Source organism: Babylonia areolata, chromosome 7, assembly GCF_041734735.1.
Source record: "Babylonia areolata isolate BAREFJ2019XMU chromosome 7, ASM4173473v1, whole genome shotgun sequence".
Taxonomy (NCBI): Eukaryota; Metazoa; Mollusca; class Gastropoda; order Neogastropoda; family Buccinidae; genus Babylonia; species Babylonia areolata.
In genome coordinates, this window is record NC_134882.1 from 7,968,552 (window position 1) to 7,976,051 (window position 7,500).

The following is a 7,500-nucleotide window of genomic DNA, read 5'->3' on the forward strand; positions in this document are numbered from 1 at the left end:
TTTTTCAATTCCAAGTGACCTGAAAGTCATGTCAGTCACACCCTGTCAGAGCAGCGGTGGCTACTGGAGGTTACTACTGTTTTATATATGAAGAATGTAAACGGTGAAGTGAAGGAAAATACGTATAAAAATGAGTTTCGATATCAATGAAAATAATGTGGAAAATATGTATGAGTGCTGTGCACATTGCGAAAAATCTATTTTATTTGACAAGAAAACAGCGCAACACACAATTAAGCAATTTTGCTCCTTTCGCGAAGTAAAAAAAAAAAAAAAAAAAAAAAAAAAAAAAGTTAATTTCATAATGAAAGCGGCAATGTAAAGGTGCAAAAATAGTCGGAAATCTGAATTGAGTTGAAGGTCGGAACACACTGCAGTGAGCGTGTTACAGCGATTGGTCTGCTGATCTTTCTCCGCCTGAATGTAAAATTCAATGTTTACCTGCGGAAGAACATCTTCTTCTGCGTTCACTCGTATGCACACGAGTGGGATTTTACGTGTATGACCGTTTTTACCCCGCCATGTAGGCAGCCAAACTCGGGGGTGTGCATGCTGGGTACGTTCTTGTTTCCATAACCCACCGAACGCTGACATGGATTACAGGGTCTTTAACGTGCGTATTTGATCTTCTGCTTGCATATACACACTAAGGGGGTTCAGGCACTAGCAGGTCTGCACATATGTTGACCTGGGAGATCGTAAAACTCTCCACCCTTTACCCACCAGGCGCCGTCACCGTGATTCGATCCCGGGACCTTCAGATTGACAGTCCAACGCTTCAACCACTCGGCTATTGCGCCCGTCTGCGGAAGAACAAGAATGTACAACACATCGTTATTCATCCATTTGGAAATTAATTGTGCATCCATAGGCTCCGGCGTCACTCACCTAACAAAATATCTCAGCCCATCTCCAAGTCCATTACACACGTGCACACACACACACACACACACACACACACACACCCACACACACACACACACACATACACACACACACACAACATGAAAAAGGTAGGACCAAAAAATCGAAAAGCTACATATCAAAAGCAAAAGTACATTTTAAGCAAGCAATGCATGATAGCAGTTTCATTCCCACACGCACCCCTAATCACCCTCTCCTGTCGCACTTCTACGTCACATGCTATGTTCCGAAAACAAAGTTCTATCAGTGGTGTAAAAAAATAATAATAATAATCATAATTTATGTTGCAAATTAGTAGTGGTGGGTGCATTGATCCAGACTGTAGGCTATGACAGCAGTAGTAATACCAGCATACTCATCACCACTTCCACTATCATCATCATCATCATCATCATTATCATCTCTCGTACGTATAGCCCAGTGCCTGCTTTAAAATGCTCTGTTTTGTCATTGTCCTTTTTGTTATTGTCGGAGTTTAGAAAAACTTCTTTTTTTTAAACTAAAAACAAACAAAAAAACAAAGGGGGATATTATTCAAGACAGGGGATAGGGATGGAATACTGATAGGTCTGCACCGGTGATCTAAATCCCCAAGACCAAAAGCCCGTGAATAACTTAACATTTATTAAACGTCACCCAGTAAGTCGGACGTTAAATTCACCCACCCAGTCTAACATGTCTAAATCCCCTGATCATCCTTCGTGAAGATCCAGCAGACGATGATTATCAAACTGCTTTAATCCAACCGACATGAGCGAGGAGATGACGATAATAATGACGATGAGAAGAAGACGGTACGGCCCTATGAAGAGAGGGTACAGGGGTGGGTGGGGGGGGGGGGGGGGGGGGAGCTATTATAGCTTGCCTGCCTGTGAAGATTCTGTTGAACAACAGCAACAACAACTTGGGTCTGTTCCGGCGGTCTCCTGTGTGTGTGGGTGGAGCGGGGGATGGAGGTGGGGGCGGGGATGTATGTGTGTGTGTGTTTGTGTGTGTGTGTTCCAGTGCGTGTTTGTGCGCGCGCGCGTGTGTGCGTGTGTGCGTGCGTGCGTGCGTGTGTGTGTGCCTGTGTGTGTGTGTGTGTGACAGATACAGAGAAAAGAGGGGGGCAGGGTGGGAGGGAGGGGGAGGGGTCTTTCGTGTGAAAAAGATTACAGAGGGGATGGGCACCATAAAATCTGAGTAGAAATCATTTCAGTTTGTACTTTCTTTTTTTTTTCTTTTTCTTTTTTTTAACCATTTCAGTCTCTGAGTGTGCGTCTGTGTGTGTCTGTGTATATGTGTCTGTGCGTCTATGTGTCTCGGTGTGTTTCTTTGTGTGTCTGTGTGTGTCTGTGTGTCTGTGTCCGTACGCATGCGCGAGAGATAGAGAGAAACAGAGAGAGTGTGTGTGTGTGCGCGCGCGCGCGTGAGTGAATAAGTACGCTTGTTCGCAAGCGCGCGTGTGTGTGTGTGTGTGTTTCTGGTTTGAGAACAACCCAGTTTTCATGAGAGACTGTTCAAGATGATATATTCAACGTTTCAAGACACAAAAAACTGAGCGAAATGACGAAATTATGATAACATTGAACATGCTGAATACGTAAACGACGGAAGAAATGATAATTGGATGATGCTGGGGGAGGAAAGTTGAAATTGAAGACGACGACGACGAATGCGAAGGTCAGCAACAGCGAAAATAACATATGAAACAAGAGAGGCAAGGCCTTCAAGACTCACTTGTGATTCACTTGAACAAGAGGCAAAGCCTTCATGGCTCATGTGTGAATCCTGTCTAAATGACAACTTTTTGGTTCAATGCATAGAAAGGAAAATTGCAAGTATATTATATACCTGGTAATCACTCCATGTCCTTATGAAATATGTGTATGTTGGTGAAAGCCCGGTTCCCAATACTCTGATTGACAATGGAGAGAGAGAGAGAGAGAGAGAGAGAGAGAGAGAGAGACAGTGTGCGTTTACACTGTGACAGTCCGAGTTTGAAATCCATGTCTCATCCGTCTTCTCATACTTTATTTAAAATCATGCAACGATACACCAATCTAATGTGCAGGAAGCATACTGCACACAGAAAATGAACCCATGGCAACATAAGTGTTTGTCCTCTGGCAAAAGTTGTGCAGACGAAATCTACCCCGATGGGTACACAAACATATGCATGCACTCAAAGCCTGATGTATTGGGTTATGCTGCTGATCAGGCATCTGTGTGGTAGACGTGGTTTTAGCACATATATGAGTTTGTTCTAATGCCACCATCTTGAGAAACTGACATTTTGAATGTACTGATGGAAATGGTTTCTGAAATGACTGACTGGTGGTGGAAGAAGAAGAGCTCAGGTGGTTGGAGGGAGTGGTCATCAACCTGGAGGTTGCTTGTCGTTCAATGAGGGAAGCACAGGGCCAGCTTTTTAGCTGAAATGCTTTAACTGTAGTGATGTTCTTGTTTTCATTTATTTATCTTAATATCATTATCTTTTTTTTTTTTGGTAGGTGTGACTTTGGTTAGATATTAAAATAAGATATCTTCATTTATCTTATTTTAATATCATTATTATTATTGATTTTTGTTGTTTATTTTTGGTAAGCATGACTTCGGTTAGATGTAAGTAATGGCTGCTTGTGTTGCAGCAAGTTGTGGACTTTATTCAGAGTGGTAAATGTGTTGGGACACTGAATATCAATCACCACAGTGATGGTTTTCATTTTGGCTACTTCTCATTCATAAAAATGCTGAATTAAATATGTAATATAGTTTCTGCCATGAACTTAGTTTTGGGATTTAAAATCTTGAACTTGAGTTAGCCATTAAAAAAAAACAACAATTTGTGTGTGACTGTGTGTCATATAATATTGATCTTGATCTTGTATATAAAAAAAAAAGGGGGTGTGGGGGGAGGGATTTTGTGTGTGTGTGTGTGTGTGTGTAAGTGTGTGTGTGTGCATGAATAGTCGTATGCATGCACATATAACTACATGCATCAAATTGGCCTTTCCATCAATCTATCGATAGAGTAAACCAATCAAACCTGAACATTGACATAATTATACATAATACGCAAATTGTACATAACAGGCATAGAAAACAAAAAAAAATGCCAGCAGGCAACTCGTATATCCTAGGTCCAAATTTGAATATAGCTTTGCAAGAATGCACAATTATGAAGTCCAGAAAAATAAATAATCATGGCTATCTTGAAAAAAATGGATGGGAATGAATAGCATGGCTGAAGTAATAAATGACAGAAAAGGAAAAGTGACATATAAAATGATAAATTTTCAGGAGAGGGTTTCCAGAGGGTGGGCATAGTATTTTAATGGAAAGAGTCCCTGACATCCCCACAGGAGCACACAAACAGCACCTTCAACAAACCAAACATCCACTGATCAAGCAACAGAGGCTTATGATGTTGTATTGTATTGTGTTTATTTAGATCAAAAGCATACAGGTTTTCTCACAGAAGATTCTGTTGTTCCTGTCCTAGCTGATGTCCATTTCCTGAAACAGAAGGACGACGAATTGTCAGTCATAAGAGATAAATATGCAAAGACATGTGTTTGCAACTGAATTTTGTCGGGCTTCTACTATACAACCTTTTCAGCAAGGGAAACCCAAAAATGCGTGCATCATGCCAGCTGGTATAGTTTGTGGAACAAATACCCACAACCTGTCCAGCATGGGAGGCCCTACCAGGCATGTGACACATCAAATGACATAGCTCGACAGGTCACTGAAGCACTCAAGCTACCCCACCATGACAAGGTATCAGTTCCATGGGGTAGTAACATATCAAGTTTATTCATGTATTCATTTGTCAGAATGTCATATACAAACCAATGTGAAGCTCACTTTGTAAAACACAATATATTAGCACTAATGTTTACTGAATAGTTTGCAATTTAAAGAAAAAAAGTAAAACAATGGATTATGTTTAAGCATTTAAATCTGGTCTTCTTCTTATGCTACAATTTTTATTGACATTTCACTGTCTGCTGATTAACCATAATTCCATGCCTACAACACCAGTACAAGGCAGTATACCCTCCACACCAAAAACCCTCTTCAAATTAGAATGGACCATCTCACGAGAAAGAGCTATAGATCTACATCATATATGTGAAGCAAGTTTTTTCAACAATCCCAAATTTCCTGATCAAGGCATCTATTTCAGAAAAAGTGCATGCCAACACAGCAACGCACTGTTTTGTGCAAACAACATGCACAAGTGTCCAAAGCTTCTGCTGTGGCTGCATGTGATCAAATGTCAATTAATATGCGAGTGTAAACTTCTACTTGTTATGTATCTGATCTATCAACCCGTTTGATGGCAGATACTTAAGCTGAACTGGACACTTAAACTTTGTAATGATAAAATTTTATGGTGCCAAGTGTATTTTACATGTATATGTGTATACATGCATGTGTATTTTATATGTATATCTATCAATCAATGTATCTATCTATCTATATATAAGTTCTACATACATGTTACAACTTGTATATTTAAATAAAGATATAGAATATACACAAAATGTATACATACATTTTAACATACATGTGCACCTACCCACAACACAGTTTTGTCAGCCAGTTTGGCAACCTTCTCTGATCTATAGCCGTAACAGTTAAGATTGGTAATATTAATGATGATAATGATCATACTATTCATAGCCATGTTTCAACTAAACACTAAATATAAGAAACCTTGGTCATTTGTTACGTACTGTGCTAGCCATCTAAAGAGAAAAGATGATCTTACCTTTCAGTGTTCACAGTGAAAGGGCAAGTCTGTCATGGATCCTGTCATATAATCCTGTCAATCACAAACACTTTTGTTTATATAACACATTAGATCAATGCTACATACACACAACAAAATGTGACTAACACACATACCCACACACACAAAATGGATACATACATTTTAACATACATGTGCACCTAACACTAACAGCTACCCACAACACAGTTTTGTCAGCCAGTTTGGCAACCTTCTCTGATCTATAGCCATAACAGTTAATAATAATGTTAATGATGGTCAAGTTCACTGATGATGCAGGTGAGGGGAACATACTGACACCTTTCCAGATGGAGATGACATAGGATTGGTGCCACACAGCAGTGTTCCACCTTTTGCTGCCCTGTGTCTACTCTGATGGCAAATGTTTTCTCTCTCATTCTTTTGAGATAATGAGACTGCTACATGAAATAATCTATAACTGACTTGAATTTGTACCCTAAAACTCACATATATCTTATTATCTATATCTGTATCTATCTATCTGTCAAATATGTGCAAGTGTATTTTACATCTATATGTGTATACAGGCATGTGTATTTTATATGTATATCTATCAATCAATGTATCTATCTATCTATATTTAAGTTCTACATACATGTTACAACTTGTATATTTAAATAAAGATATAGAATATACACAAAATGCATACATACATTTTAACATACATGTGCACCTAACACTAACAGCTACCCACAACACAGTTTTGTCAGCCAGTTTGGCAACCTTCTCTGATCTATAGCCGTAACAGTTAATATTAATAATATTAATGATGATAATGATCATACTATTCATAGCCATGTTTCAACTAAACACTAAATATAAGAAATTGAGGTCATTTGTTACATACTGTGCTAGCCATCTAAAGAGAAAAGATGATCTTACCTTTCAGTGTTCACAGTGAAAGGGCAAGTCTGTCATGGATCCTGTCAATCACAAACACTTTTGTTTATATAACACATTAGATCAATGCTACATACACACAACAAAATGTGACTAACACACATACCCACACATACAAAATGGATACATACATTTTAACATACATGTGCACCTAACACTAACAGCTACCCACAACACAGTTTTGTCAGCCTGTTTGGCAACCTTCTCTGATCTATAGCCGTAACAGTTAATAATAATGTTAATGATGGTCAAGTTCACTGATGATGCAGGTGAGGGGAACATACTGACACCTTTCCACCTTTTGCTGCCCTGTGTCTGTCCCTGTAGCAAATATTTTCTCTCTCATTTTTTTGAGGTAATGAGACTGCCACATGAAATAATCTATAATTGACTTGAATTTGTACCCTAAAACTCACATATATCTTATTATCTATATATCTATCTATATATCTATCTATTCTATGCAAGTGTATTTACATGTATATGTATATACATGCATGTATATTTTATATGTATATTTATCAATGTATGTATCTATCTATCTATATATATATCTACATACATGTTACAACTTGTATATTACCTTTCAGTGTTCACAGTGAAAGGGCAAATCTATCATGTATCCTCAATCCTGTCATATATCCTCTCAATCACAAACACTTTTGAGTTTTGTATATGTAACACATTAGATTAATGTTACATAGTAACATACACACAACAAAATGTGACTAACACTCACACATACAAAACGCGATGCATTTTAACATACATGTGCACCTAACACTAACAGCAACCCACAACACAGTTTTGTCCACCAGTTTGGCAACCTTGTCTGATCTATAACTGTAACAGTTAATAGGAATCTTAATGATGAT

At 38.5% G+C, this 7,500-nt stretch overlaps 1 long non-coding RNA gene across 2 annotated transcripts in view; it reads right to left on the reverse strand.

The window, feature by feature from the left end:
* Nucleotides 1-4,075: 4,075 nt before the first annotated feature.
* The window catches only part of LOC143284138 (uncharacterized), a 4,241-nt gene continuing 816 nt past the window's right edge, over nt 4,076-7,500 (reverse strand). The window contains exons 2-4 of one of the 2 annotated variants that reach the window (XR_013055498.1): nt 6,608-6,648; nt 5,684-5,737; nt 4,076-4,422 (exon numbers count right to left, since the gene is read on the reverse strand). This is a non-coding gene — a long non-coding RNA (uncharacterized LOC143284138). Of the gene's footprint in view, nt 4,423-5,683; nt 5,738-6,607; nt 7,224-7,500 lie in introns of those variants that run through there. The other variant, XR_013055497.1, reaches the window with a different exon arrangement.